A 14,094-nucleotide genomic window follows, 5' to 3' on the forward strand; every position below is an offset into this window, starting at 1 on the left:
AAAAGCTACGGCTTATTGGGGCCCAACGTCTTCTGGCATCCAGCAGCGCTTCCGTGGGTGGTAAATTCAGTCTCCAAACTGCATTTTTGTGACGTTCAGATGCCAAGTCCACACAGTTTAACTGAAAGTTATAGACAGCAAAATGTTGAAAACACATTGCCATTTTCCGGAGAAACATTTAATGACCTTACTGTTAGCCAGTTGCTGCAATCAGATCGTTGGCAATTTGGACAGAAACTCGTAATTACGACTGAGTCCTCGCCACCGAAGCTTATGGTGTAAAATAACTTTTACTTTTAGGGAAGACTTCGTATGTGCTTCCGTATATGTACTACCTCTGTGTTACCCCACACTTCATCTCACTGTTTCCATTTGTATTGAGAATGCAATACAGGAAAGGTGCCTAGAAGCTTCCACCGTTCTGAGTGCACCAAACCTGCTTGTCGTCATCTATACATGTCCCCCGTGCAGAAAACAGCAGGGAGGTCATAGATCCGTTGTCTTGAGGTTGTAATGAACTTATCGCGTGGATCTGATACTGCTTAAATGACTGTTTCTCTCAATTTTGTGGCATGTCGCTAGAATTTATTCAAACAGAATATGAGAAAATGCGTATAATTGGCTTAATCCACCGTCTATTTAACAACTCTAACGCCATTAATAATTTCAGAAATTCTCTCTCTAAACGTCGGTAATTTATCACACATTTTCGTATTCTTTTCATCGTTGTAGAGAACTGAAATACAACCGAACGCACCAGGCAACGTGCCTGTTCATGATGACTGCTCGTTCCAGAATGATTAGGCAGCGTTACGATTCGGTTGGGTGCTCAGAGCGGAAGATTACCGAAGTGTCCGCCTGCTTTTTTTAAAATTTTTTCTTAGTTTTGCATATTACTATAACTTTTGTAATGAGTGGGTGATAGCCTGGTACTTAGAGATGCTTCTACTTGAGTATCATGGAAATTTAATGCATAGTTTTTATAATATTAATAATAGAAAATTAGCGATTTGGCGCTGCCGCAGAACATAGCAGCCAGTCCCATTGATGGATATAACTGGCGGTCTTTTCGCACGAAAGGGGTACATGTCATACCACCAGGTAATAGTACCTCACGCTGCTTGTTACGTCATCAGCTTAATGCTGCAATCTCAACTACTCTGTGGGAAGTATCTTGGCGCTAAATAAGATGCCTGCTGAAGCCAGAAATAGTACACGCTTGCATGCCATCTTCAACGTGGTCTACGGTATTCTTCTGTGATATGTCATAATTAATGTCTCTCCCGCTTTCCCTCAACTATGTGTTTTACTTCTTCATTTTGTAAGTTTCGTCTGATTACTAACTGATGTGGTATTCGTTGGGTGACAGAATGCTTTCTCTCATTTTAGAACCTTTTCGATCTATTACAACTACTTTTTTACGAAATGCAATCCTGCGTCCTTCTTTATTAATGAATTTGTGTGCTTTTTACCAAAATAAACAGCATTTAATTTGTAGTCGCTTCTTATTTAGGTACAGTTGTGCTACGCCCTTTCTTTCTTAATCTCTCATCAACCTTTATGTACTCCACTGTGTTTGTGCAGATGTCGAACCAAGTCGGCAATGTGATGCATTGGGTACGGTGATGGTAGAGAGCCGGTTGGTAAACGCATGCTGCCAAGACATGTAGCTGGAAACGCTTCTAAATTTTTGTGCAACCATTCATGGGTTCAATCGTTAAGAGCCCAGTTACCATAATCACTTCAAAATACCTCCGAGAGATGCGAATTTGGCCATTTACGTATATGAAGCTTTGTTGCTGCACAATCCGTACGAACTCTTTTTACTCACATATGTCTTTATGGCTTTTAGCGTTTTTTTAACTACTAACCTTCGTCGACTGTAATGTGTTATCATCATTACCAGTACATTGTTATGAAAGCATCGTCTCACTTATCGTCTAATAACCTTAGTGGTAATGTAAAACTGAGTTTATGAGCACTACATAATGACCTGCTGCTTCCGTAACCACGTACTATTTACGATGCATTTGGAGTCGCATCATTCATCTGCCTTAAATACAGCAAACGTGGTCAAAATACGTGCGAAAATAAATCATTTTTCAAAACAGATTGTGTACTCTGATTTCACAATGACAGGCTTCATTCGACAAAGCGTAAGGCTGTATCTATAAACTCGCTAACGGGTATCATCTGGGGTACCAAGCCACAAAAGCTGTCTAAGCTGAGCATGAACGTTCAGTTTGACACAGATCACAACATGCCAAACAAGTGGATGCCATACTGAATGAGACTGTCTAAAATTTACGCTTTTAGGAGTGGCATACATCCTATCAGTCTTAGCATTCTCTTACACCTATAGCGAAGGAACGACGAGAAAATTTTGAAACAAAAAAATATATATTTTAATACCACTTTGTACGCTATAGTAGTACTCTAATTAAATATTGAAGAAAATGTTCCATATTAGCATTGTTACTTTCGATAGGGTTTCTCACAATTCTGACACAAATGAAAGTTATTTGGCGCTGAGGTAGACAATAATTCGTTAGCACACATTGCACACACTGGATCCATTCCTTAGGTTTACTGTTAGAAAATTATTCAATCAAACAAAGAAGGACATCATCATCCCTTTCTTCACTAACTGAAATTTTTTGTTCTTTCTTTCTTCTTCTTCCACTCTTTCTTTTTGCATCCTTCTTATTTTCAGTTGCTCTTCTAAACAGACGTTTCATATATTTCTTTACTTGCATCTATAACAGTCACCGTAATGCCTAGCTTAAAATTTTCGCATTTATTCTGTCGCGTCAGGGAATCAAGGCTGTTCCGAATGTTAAAACACCTCATAAAAACTTGCAAAGACCAATCAGTACCTACGCCTCACTAGGAATTGTATGATAAAACAAAGTTTACCAATTTATTATAAGAATCAAATCGAACCCAACAATCACTAGAAAATGTGTGGGAAGTATGGTTGAGAAAATAACTGGTAGTTTCAATTGACATTCATTTAATTTTCCACCAGAAGTTAACTGCGTCAGTCGTTTTGGTGTTCCCAGCAATGGTTTTTCAAATGTGCATAGTGGAGATATCATGAGATTCATCGTGGTCAGTGCACTGAATTAACATTTAACTGATTCTCACAAACCCCCCCCCCCACATTATTTTCCGCCTGTAATCTAGCCACTCCGATGCAGAATTTACTGAGCAAATCCTGTGCCTTCGCGTGTAGGTGGCGGTTCTTCTTACTGTACTGACGGCTTTAATGAACGATGGTTTTCATGGTAGCCATTGTTCTAGCGGAGGCTGCTCTATTGACCTATACAGAATTTCGGTTCAGTTCATAAAGGTTTCCACTGACGTGAGATGCGGCAATTTTCTGCTTTTATTTTCTCGTCGGCAATGATACATGTTTCAAGATACGCCAATGACAGGAATGAAAAGTGTAAACATCACTCTTCAAAAATCATAAATTGTAAGAATCTGCCCCAGTCTCCTCTACCGGTTTTTTGAAAATTTAATTCTCTGGGGTATGCACGTAAGAACTGACAATATGAGGAGATTATTTGAAACAGTGATTAAGAGCGCTTTACGTGATTCAGTAGCTTGCAAAGTGAAATAGTAACTAAATTGAAAGCATCAGAGATAGGTTTCCTGAGGAGCCCAGCAACAGTAACATCGAAACAATAACAAACGAATTACAGAGAGGTTGTCCATGTTCCCTGTTCAGTTATTGATTTTATTCGGTAGAAACCGGAACAGTGCTATGGACATGACAAAATATTTGAAAATGACAGTTTTCAAAACTTTGTCTTTAACTGGGTACCAGTCACCTAATATTCATGTACTGAGGTTTTAGTCGACAAAGACTTTTGCTGGAATAGATAAGTGGGGAAAAAATAATAGGAGTCTCTGTTACCGGAAATGCTCAATTATTTCAAAACATTGCTAAGACACATCATCACTTTTTCGCGGTGTTCCCAGGTATGATATGCAACTGTCGCTTTTTGGATTTGATGTGGTTTACCACGATCTAGCGAAAGTGCCTTTGACCAATAATCAAAATATTCTGCGTTTCTGAGTTCAAACCTAACCACTATCATTGAATAAAAAGCAACAGCGTGGTGGCCAAAGACGCAGCCTGGCAACATCTTCCAACGTGGTGGGAAACTGCCGCCAAAAGACTGAATCAGGTGATCAACGGCTTGAGGATGATAATGAAATTGAAACAACTGTATTAAAAACGCACAATTTATATCCAATGGGCTTGTGGTCTGTACGTGTCATGACACCTTATGACGATCTCTCTATTCTCCAATAATTGCCGAATAATCTCGGATTCGTATCTATGGGACGAAAGTGCCAAGGTCGAGATACCGACGAGAAACATACTGAATAACCAATATATCAACACTCTACGAATCAGGGAGTGAAGCTAACTAAGAATAACGTAACAGTAGCACACAGTGTCTACATCACATTAAACTTTACAAAAGATACATGGATGACCCATTATTAACATTAGAAAGGGAAATGAAACAAGAAATTGACACACTAACTGAATGAACACGAACATTGAGTTGACATGTGAATATGAATGTTGGAACTGAATAAAATTTCTTGACTTCACCATCATAATAATGGATAGTGAATATATTCTTGATATTTACAGAAAATCTCAGTACTATAGATATAAAAATCCATACGTTTTTATGTCAACTTCATGGACATAATTTCGCAGAATTTAGATTTTTGTGACACTGACCACACGAAATTCCATTGAACAATTAAATGCCATTAACTGAGATGGAGTAATTAAAAAACTAGTAGCTGCAAATGTTTCCACCCTGCACTCATAATCGAAATGCTTAAGAAAATTTGGAAGGGAATAGATAGAAAGACACCGACAACAGAAATCAGACACAAGGAAAATTTGCGTTTCCTAATTCTGTTCCATTTGACAGAAAGCTGCTAAGGTATTGAAGAAATATAATGAAAGAGTTACTCCTTGCTCGAGCAGTACTTGATGTCATTGCCTGGCACACAAAATAAAATCCAGCAAAAACAAATTTTCAGTCTCAGATACATACAAAACTAAGTGCAATGCATGAGCAGCACAATATATGGTTCAGAATGGCCAGCGCTTTCGAACTAGATTCAAGGAAAGTATTAATGCATTTAGGTACAATACCTCCAAGAAATCTGCCAAGCAGGTCACGTTAATGGCACGGGACATGCTTTTGTAAACATAAATGACAATATTAAAAGTTGTACACAGGGCACAAACTGAACATCTGTTCAGATCTTGAAATTTTTATTCACAAAGGGAAATGTGGGCAGAGCACACACAGTCAGAAATTAGGGACAGTGGCGATGGACTTTTCATACTGGACTACGGGCAGAAACTTTCACTACTAACTATTTTTGAGTGCCCTAAATCGTTAGACAAATACCAAATCAACAAACTAAAACTCTAACAACTAAATATTCGAAAATAAAGGTTCACAACTTTTCTACTTTCGTGTATTATTTTTGGCAGTTATGATACTGTTAAGCGAAAATATTGTAAAGAGAAACACTTGTACATTTTTTATCTGCATCTTTGATTCACAACGTAAGCTGGTAACGAACGTTTTTCTACTTACAAGGTACTGTATTTCTACATCTGCTCCGTTAATGTTGTTGTTTCATGTTTGTGTGACATCTTAAGATGAAAATGCATATTAATGACGATTCTCTGTGTTCTTTCATTGCCAATGTATTGTAAGCAGATGAATTATTGTTGAAAATATGTGGCATATTACATTAACGCGTGGTGATTTTTCCTCACCTGTAGGGAAATGAAAGTCAAAATAGAACAACTGACGACGTCCAGCGAATTAAAATATGATGTAATCCGCATCACCCACCTGAAGATGAGTGAAAATTTTTCTCAGACGAAAACTGCAACACAGATATCTCGCTTAACGCTAGCACTGTACGGACAGATTCCTGACTGTAAATGGAGAACAAAAATCATGGGACGGAAATGCATCCTAACCACCGTACATTGCACTGACGAATGGCAGTTCCTCTGATCAAATACTTCGTGTTCTTTGTGTTTTGCAGGCTGTGTGATTGACGTAACGTGCTATAAACAGCAGGATTGTCCGCTATTTATATTACGAACAAAAAGAGATGGGATTTGTGTACGGTCAAGTAGCTGGCTATGGCCGAGAGGTAGCACAACAATACCAAAACAAGTACGCTCACAGCCATCAACAATATCAAATAACATTTCAGGCCCTTTCTGTGCGCTTGTGTGATTATTGGTCCTTTGAGACAGACGAATTACGAGGAGTCTGTGGACTGTCCGTATACCGCATTTGGAGGACGAGCTTCTACATGATATTTAGACGAATCCTAGCACATGCTACACGCTGGTTGTCCGCCAACATGGTGTGAGCCAATTTACGATTATGTGTATCCTCCAGGACAACACGTACTATCTCTATCACCTGCAGCGACTGCAAGGATTACAAACAGCGTATTTCCACCTACAGGAAGGATTTTCTCGACAGTTTTTGCACCAGGCGTTTTAGCATCAGACCATCACAATTACGGGATTACTGTCATCAGTCCTCTCTAGAAATGAAGCAATATTTAAGAGAACTGGCGTCGTTAATCTGCATAATCGTCAGCTGTGGGCTACAGACAATCATCGTGAATGGTTGAGACGTTCATCAGTATCTGTTCATGAATGTGTGCGCAGGGATTCCAGGCGACCACATACTTGAACAGGTTATTCCACAACGCTTCGCCGGATAAACATACTTGGATTTCCTGCGGAATACTATGCCTCCGTTGTTTGAGAATGTGTCTTTGGTAATATGGCAGATTATGTGGTTTCTACATTATGGAACGCCACCCCACTTCCACATTACAGTTGGTCAACATATAGTAACATCTTTCCCGGACATTGGATACGACGCAGAGGCTCTCTAACATGGCCTGCTAGATCATCGGACTTAAGACACCCTGGATTTTTAGCTCTGGGGGTATCTGAAAAACAATGTGTATGCTGAACCAGTTCCTGATGCGGAGATTCTTCAACAGTTTGCTGTCACGACGCCTTTGACGCTATTCGCAGAGAGGGCAGAACATGCGAAAGAGTGCGGCAGTCCATGACGCGACGTGTGAACTCGGGCATTGCATCCCATGGAAGCCAGTTCGAACACCTGTTGTGACGTGGATGCGATGGAACTCTGCACTGTGTTCGAGGACGACTTGTTGTCGTAGTACGCACGCCGCCCATATCCTGATACATGCTCGTAGTATTTTTTTTCCTCCGTTTGCTGTCATGAATCCGTGCATACAGTTTGTTGATTCTCTTTAATGTTCACGTTCACCCTGTAATAGCCTGTAATTGTAGGGGGATACCGTAATGATTTTACAAACTTTGTGGGATGATGGAAAATAATAAATGTATAAATTTTAGTTAAGAGCCCCTGTACCAGAATCGAACGAGTCGATAGTTACAAAAGAAAACCACTCTGATACCTCTGACAGCGGAATACATGTACTGATACTGTTGTCGCTTAGACTCTAGGGTAGTCAATTTTCAGAAGGAAAAAAATGCCTCGTAAGCATGGGCTCTAGATTGCATACCTCAGAAGTTACGAGAACTTGTTCATCTTCGCCTTTACTGAAAGAGTGCTCAAAGCTCTTGATTTATACATTTTAAATCTCATGTTTACGTGATATTTTTTCCTGTTTCGGTCCGTACTACCACCTCTGACTGTTGGTACCCTACAACGTTAGGAACAACCAGTACGTGTATTCCACTGTCACAGATATAAGAGCGGTTTCCGTTTATAGCTTTCGACTCGTTAGTTTTCGGTACAGGGACCGTTATCTCAATTTGCCTCATTTATCCTCCTCCATCATCCTAGAAAGTTGGTAGCATCATCACAGTATTTCCCCGTATATAAGTAAAAATGCACTTACAGGCGCCGGCGCCCACGACGTTGACAATCTACAGCGTCGTTGGATGAGGTTTTCGGACATGGGTTCCTACGTAAAAGCTGATGTAGTGTCTGCTCTCCAACCTCTAAAAGCGTATAACATGAATTATGAACCACCTTGTATACGCGTGCGTCTGTTCCGGATATAGTGAAATTATTATTACTGTTAAATGGCATCGTTTTCCCTGACGTGGGTAGTTTTGAACCGCCCCCTTACTGCGTGCAGCAGTTGCTGCGCGTCGCACGCGTGACGTGGCGACGGCGGTGTGGCCGCGGCGCAGCACCTGGCCGCCCCCAGCGCGCACTGTGCGCCGCGCACGCGGCGGCGGCGGCGGCGTTTAATGTGAGTTTCCGGGCTCGCGTTGCGGCTTAGCCCGGCCTTGATTTCCCCGAGGACCGGCGCCGACCCTGCGGCTGGCAGCTTCCCTGCCCTGCCCTGCCCCCGGCCGCCGCCCCCGCCGCCTCTACCGGCCGCACCCTTTTATTACAATCTGTGCGCGGCGACTGGCGCCCCGTCTGCCGGCTGAAGCGCCGTGTCGCGGCCCGCGCGCCGTGATTAATTGATGGAACCCGGGGGAGCGGCCGCGCCCACGACTGCGCCGACGTGCTCTTCATATCGCAGCTGCCCGCGCGGACAATCGCGTTTAGTTCCTGTTCACCGCCACTCTCGGCTACGCTTCGTTCATTTCGGGGCAGTGTTGAAAGGCTACCTCGCTCGTGCTTCGTGAGTCACGAGACTTTCAAACGCCAAACATGATTCGTGCGTTCGAGTTTTTGTATACGACGAGACAATCCATTACGACACTGCCCACCACAACACTGAATGTCACCCGGTAGCGTTATGGTAAGTGATACGATGAGGAATGTATATAAACAGATAGGTGCTAATTGGGTAACATCCTAGCGGCGATACATGGTCCACATATGAAGAAATACACTGACAAGCAAATTTGAGAAAAGACAGATTGTTATGGTCTGTTGCACGGGAAGGAGTATCTTGAACACGGCGTGGGATGTCTACATCATCTACGACAAGGGACGGAAAGACGGTGATGGTTCAAATGGTTCAAAGGGCTCTAAGCACTATGGGCATCTGAGGTCATCAGTCCCCTAGACTTAGAACTACTTAAACCTAACTAACCTAATGACATCACACACATCCACGACCGAGGCAGGATTCGCAGCAGCGCGGTTCCAGACTGGAGCGCCTAGAACCGCTCGGCCACAACGGCCAGCAGGAACGACGGCGAAACTACGAATAGGTTACAAGGTACTGGACGTCCACTCCTCATAAAAGAAGGTGGTAGTCGGAGGCTTGGCGCTCCTGTAACGCGGGATAGCTAAAATTTTGTGCCAGATCTGATGACGGAGTACAGTGCTGATGCAGGCAAAATTGTTTCGAAGCACACCATTCAGAGGTCATGTCTAACATGGGACTCTGCAGCAGACGACCCCCTACGTGTTCCCAAGTTGATCCAGAGGCGACGTCAGCTACGACTGCAGCAGATACGGGATAATCAGGATTGATGATTGAGTGGAAACATATCACCTGCTCTGACAAATCTTGTTTCATTACTTACACTTACATAAACACTAGCCGATAAAGACAGTATTACGCTATTAATGCGTTCCCATGAGACCTATGGTAGTAATCGAAGGCAGTATGAGAACTGTGGAGAACGTGAACATCACCGCTGACCATTTGAATACCTGCACGCTTGGTGCTCCGGCACTGCTTCTCCTATCCCCATCCCAACCCCCTTCACCGACAGCGATGATACCTTCCAGCAGATTAATTTTTATTCCCACATACTCAGATACGCGCTTCATTGGTCTGTGGCACCTGGTATGAACCCACATTACTTCTTGGCCACCAAATTCGCCTGATCAGAGTCACTATAGAATATATTTGAAACACTTTCGGTAGTATGCTGTGAACCCCAAATCACAGACAAGTAATATACGGGAATTTCATGACTTATGCTTGGACGTCTGGTGCCACATATCTCAAGAAACCTACCAAGAAACTGTCAAATCCATGTCACCCTGAATCCCTGTTTTCATTATGTACCAAAGGTGGTCAACATTCTGTTGAATAGGTGGTCACCATGTTTTCATTTATCAATGTGTGTGTGTGTGTGTGTGTGTGTGTGTGTGTGTGTGTGTGTGTGTGTGTGTGTGCATGTGTGTGTGTGTTTGTCCCACTACTTTGAGAGCCAGTAAACGTCAACCACTGCAACAGATTGTTAGGAATTTAGTTCAAAGGTGCCCCAAACTTCCTCTGTAATGGTACTTTAGTGTGGCACCCTGAAACATCACCCTCTGGCTAGGCGACGCTACAAACAAAAACGTGTAGATATATGCGAAGAAAATCTCATAACACAGAAGTTCACGTGAGCTATAAGAAGGGTTAATGATGTCACAACACTAGCACCAAATATCACCACAATTCTGCCTAATGCCTCTTTGGGCGTGTCACACACTGGAAACGTCGTCACACCCAGTGTTACTCACACTCTACCTCTTCGTTTGACGCCTCTGCGATAACAATCAGAACGGTGACGTCAAGCGCTGAAATCACGCGGGTTTTGGTGGCCGACGGAATCATTTTAAACACTTCGCCTCTTAGGATCGGTACGAAAGGACTTTAGGGGATGGCATACATTGCGACAGCGAGATAGCCCGCTCCCTTTACAAATTTCATGTTCGGAAGCGACAGTTTACAGAGCGATGTACTAGTACAACAGGGCGATGTTTTCGGGAAATTTTGGCACTCCTGACATCTCCAGAAGATTCAGTCCTATTCTGCCTACATTATGGGGCTGCAAACCTATTGAATGAATGTGACCTCACTCCTGTGACTGCAAGTTTTTCTTTTACGTACATAGAACGACCATTCAAAACCATATGACATATGATGAAATTTGAACATGATCCAAAGCAACGAGGGTGTTTATGCATGCTCATCCATTATTTTTCGCACCCTCCTGTGACGTATGTATAGGGCGATGCGATACGATACTGAAAAAAAGCACGTGAATAAAATGGCAAAGGGTCCTTCTACCTTATAACACCCCCCCGCCCCCCCCCCCCCCCCCCCCTCGCCGACGACCCGACGACAACGCAGTCGGTCCCGCCAGTGAATGGTTGTTGGGCACTTTCAATCTACACAGGCATCCATCTACCGATCTTTAACCATTTGCTAGACAGGCAGACTTTTCGATATCACTCTAATTTTGTATGAGGGCAGCAGGAGTTTGCGTGGAGCCGTGTGCTTGTCTAGCATGCGTTTAACAATGGGTGAATGAGTATCCCCGTACAGTGACCTTGTTAAAGAGCCAACAACTCTGCTCCAGTGTCATCATGGGTGTTGACGAGCTGTGGTATTAAACCATTTTCCATATCATCCTTGTGCGTGTCAGTTTCGTACCCCTCCGTGATCACGATATAGGACGCCACCAAAACGGCTGAGAGTATAAATACCATTTCCTGTTTTGGATCACGCCCAGATTTAGTCTTATGGTTTCAAACAGCCCCTAGTGGTACCAAGTGAAAGGGTTCTGTTCGTTAAGTGTTAATCATTACGTCAGGATGTTCTTTGATTCATCAGAGAAGCCTGGGATGAGATACTCTGTGCAGCCTCCTACTACGTGTCTCCTAGAAACCTTTTGAAGGGTCTCTGTGAAGGTCCGTTTAATTTGCATGACTGGAGAGAGGGGTTTTTCATTTATGCATCTAGTTCCTCCACATATTCTGTCTATTTAGCTTTCTAAAATTGACCCGCGCGGGATTAGCCGAGCGGTTTAAGGTGCTGTAGTCATGGACTGTGCGGCTAGTCCCGGCGGAGGTTCGAGTCCTCCCTCCGGCATGGGTGTGTGTGTTTGTCTTTAGGATAATTTAGGTTAAGTAGTGTGTAAGCTTAGGGACTGATGACCTTAGCAGTTAAGTCCCATAAGATTTCACACACATTTGAACATTTTTTTTACACAGTCCCACGTGACTCTCGCTCGCCGCCGATCCCGACACACCTCCCCAGGGGAGCGCACGCGCTGCCGTTAAATCCACCGCGCCTAAGATGAGCAGAAGAAGCATAAGCATCGAAGTCGAATCAAAGATCAAAATGACGATCGATGGAAACGAAACGCACCAGCTCACATACAATTTCACAATACATTCATTCAATATATTCAAATATTCAAAAATGTCTCCACTGATTTCTATGCATTTAACTGCATGTGTATGAACAAACATTGTTGCTCGTTTCACTTTCATAGGGTTGTTAATGCCTCGCGTATATTGACTGGCAGCCTTTGCAGTTGAGTCCCATAAGATTTCACCCACATTTGAACATTTCAAAAATGAACCTTAAGCGGAACGGTATTTTTTTGTTCTCACAGACGCATATATTGGCAATCCCGTAGGCCTGTGTTGTGTTTTAGAAAGAGGTGTAAGACTTGTGGAAAACAGTCTTCCCACAGTGAATGTGACCATTTTTATAATCATAATCATCATCAGTGTTTTAAACTCAGAATCGTCCCCTTCTTTCCTTCTTCTGATTTCTTCTGCTTTCATAGCCACATAATTTTTCACACCTTCTACTGTCTTCCTTCGAAAGTGTTGTCCCAATCTCCTAGAATCAGATCTTAAGTAGTGTGCAGAGGTTATCTGGAGTTTCTTCTCTTGTGTGAATCAGTTCGTGAGGATTCCTCCTTGCAGTATCTCATCTCCACCAGTTTCCAAGTCTTTGTCCTCCTCTTTCTCTACCTCATTTCCAAGAAACATGTTGCATTATAAAGAAATCTCTGTGAAACAGATCACAGCAAGAACAATTTTTCATGTTTCTGAGCAACAGTCATACACTAATTCTTAAATGAACACACCGTCATTTGACTTTATAGTTGTTTATTTGATTACGACCCAGGTTTCGGCCATTTATGCCACTTTTAAGTAATGAAGCTTACGTCATTAACATACACTCCTGGAAATGGAAAAAAGAACACATTGACACCGGTGTGTCAGACCCACCATACTTGCTCCGGACACTGCGAGAGGGCTGTACAAGCAATGATCACATGCACGGCACAGCGGACACACCAGGAACCGCGGTGTTGGCCGTCGAATGGCGCTAGCTGCGCAGCATTTGTGCACCGCCGCCGTCAGTGTCAGCCAGTTTGCCGTGGCATATGGAGCTCCATCGCAGTCTTTAACACCGGTAGCATGCCGCGACAGCGTGGACGTGAACCGTATGTGCAGTTGACGGACTTTGAGCGAGGGCGTATAGTGGGCATGCGGGAGGCCGGGTGGACGTACCGCCGAATTGCTCAACACGTGGGGCGTGAGGTCTCCACAGTACATCGATGTTGTCGCCAGTGGTCGGCGGAAGGTGCACGTGCCCGTCGACCTGGGACCGGACCGCAGCGACGCACGGATGCACGCCAAGACCGTAAGATCCTACGCAGTGCCGTAGGGGACCGCACCGCCACTGCCCAGCAAATTAGGGACACTGTTGCTCCTGGGGTATCGGCGAGGACCATTCGCAACCGTCTCCATGAAGCTGGGCTACGGTCCCGCACACCGTTAGGCCGTCTTCCGCTCACGCCCCAACATCGTGCAGCCCGCCTCCAGTGGTGTCGCGACAGGCGTGAATGGAGGGACGAATGGAGACGTGTCGTCTTCAGCGATGAGAGTCGCTTCTGCCTTGGTGCCAATGATGGTCGTATGCGTGTTTGGCGCCGTGCAGGTGAGCGCCACAATTAGGACTGCACAGAGCCAACACCCGGCATCATGGTGTGGGGAGCGATCTCCTACACTGGCCGTACACCACTGGTGATCGTCGAGGGGACACTGAATAGTGCACGGTACATCCAAACCGTCATCGAACCCATCGTTCTACCATTCCTAGACCGGCAAGTGAACTTGCTGTTCCAACAGGACAATGCACGTCCGCATGTATCCCGTGCCACCCAACGTGCTCTAGAAGGTGTAAGTCAACTACCCTGGGCAGCAAGATCTCCGGATCTGTCCCCCATTGAGCATGTTTGGGACTGGATGAAGCGTCGTCTCACGCGGTCTGCACGTCCAGCACGAA

Source organism: Schistocerca cancellata, chromosome 5 (assembly GCF_023864275.1).
Source record: "Schistocerca cancellata isolate TAMUIC-IGC-003103 chromosome 5, iqSchCanc2.1, whole genome shotgun sequence".
NCBI lineage: Eukaryota > Metazoa > Arthropoda > Insecta > Orthoptera > Acrididae > Schistocerca > Schistocerca cancellata.